At 45.4% G+C, this 1,666-nt stretch overlaps 1 pseudogene; it reads right to left on the bottom strand.

Moving 5' to 3' along the window:
- Window positions 1-455: 455 nt before the first annotated feature.
- On the bottom strand, window positions 456-774 carry LOC101039006 (large ribosomal subunit protein eL37 pseudogene; annotated as a pseudogene).
- Window positions 775-1,666: the final 892 nt, after the last annotated feature.

Genomic DNA, 1,666 nt, shown 5'->3' with positions numbered 1-1,666 from the left:
TCATTTAATTCTCATCATTTAGCATAATAATTTATAGATTATGAAATTGATCATAGCAACTCTGTCCAAGCACATGCAAATATCAAGGTAAGAGTGAGTATTCAAATCCTAGTAGTTATGTCTCAAGCTTATGCTTGTAAATATTCTAAATTATACCGCCTCCCTCATCTTCCCTCGTGATCTCAATTCCACCCCACTCTCCACCTTCCTCTCCTTTTCTGTGAAGCATGTTTAGTCCTTGTTCTAAAGGAGAAGAAGGAAGGACAAGGGAAAGAGGCGTCCACAGGGTGCCCAGGCCTCCGCGGACCTGCCATGGGATTCCTTGATCTCCACGTGCTATTTGTTTCCTTGTTTTCTTTTCTTTTTTTTATTTTTTTTATTTTTTTTTATTTTTAAAACCAGAACATTTATTGTGTGACTAATCGGTGAAATTCTTAAGATGAACTGGATGCTGCAACAGCTGCCCTCTTGGGTTTAGGTGTTTGTTCCTTCACGGAATCCATGCCTGAATCTGCGATATACAATTTTTAGATGCCTCATTCGACCAGTGCCGGTGGTATTTCGTCTTTTAGCCTTGGCACTCCAGTTATACTTTCTCTTGCGCTTGGCGGGGTAGCCACATTTGCCGCAGGTCGACTTCTGAAGGTGGTAGGCCTTAGAGCCACAGCGGCGGCACAACGTGTGCGTCTTATTACGACGCTTCCCAAACGATGACGTTCCCTTCGTCATCCTGCTTCTGCGACCCGGACCAGAAAGCTTGTTTCCTTGTTTTCATCTGCTCCTTCCAAGCCGGTCTCCAAATTCTAATTCCTCTGACTCATTTCTCACTTAAATTTCTTAACTTGCAGAACTAGAGTTCCCAGAATGAACCGGTCATTTCATTAATAATTCAGTGAATCCCTGCTCCTTCTAACCCCGAAGTTCAAGAGATAGTGCTCATGGTAGACGCATCTAAATTGCAAGTTAACACCTATAATTCTTTTATTAAGAATTTGGGGGCCGGGCGCAGTGGCTCAAGCCTGTAATCCCAGCACTTTGGGAGGCCGAGGCAGGTGGATCACGAGGTCAAGAGATCGAGACCATCCTGGTCAACATGGTGAAACCCCGTCTCTACTAAAAATACAAAAAATTAGCTGGGCATGGTGGTGCGTGCTTGTAATCCCAGCTACTCAGGAGGCTGAGGCAGGAGAATTGCCTGAACCCAGGAGGTGGAGGTTGCGTTGAGCCAAGATTGCGCCATTGCACTCCAGCCTGGGTATCAAGAGCGAAACTCCGTCTAAAAAAAAAAAAAAAAAAAAAAAATTGGGGCTTGGCAAGGTGGCCCACATCGGTAATCTCAACACTTTAGGAGGCCGAGGTGGGTGGATCACCTGAGGGCAGGAGTTCGAGACCAGCCTGGCCAACATGGCGAAACCCCATCTCTACTGAAAATACAAAAATTAGCCAGGCATGGTGGAGCGTGCCTGTAATCCCAGCTACTGGGGGATGGAGGCTGTCAGATCTCTTGAATCTGAGAGGAGGAGGTTGCAGTGAGCTGAGATCGTGCCAGTGCGATCCAGGCTGGGCAACAGAGCAAGACTTCATCTCAAAAAATAAAGAAAGAAAGAATGTGGGTGCATATTCAGTTGGAATCTCTTCTTGTTCTGTACACAGTATCTTAATAACT

Source organism: Saimiri boliviensis, chromosome 14 (genome assembly GCF_048565385.1).
Source record: "Saimiri boliviensis isolate mSaiBol1 chromosome 14, mSaiBol1.pri, whole genome shotgun sequence".
NCBI lineage: Eukaryota > Metazoa > Chordata > Mammalia > Primates > Cebidae > Saimiri > Saimiri boliviensis.
This window is presented reverse-complemented; position numbering and strand designations above follow the sequence as displayed.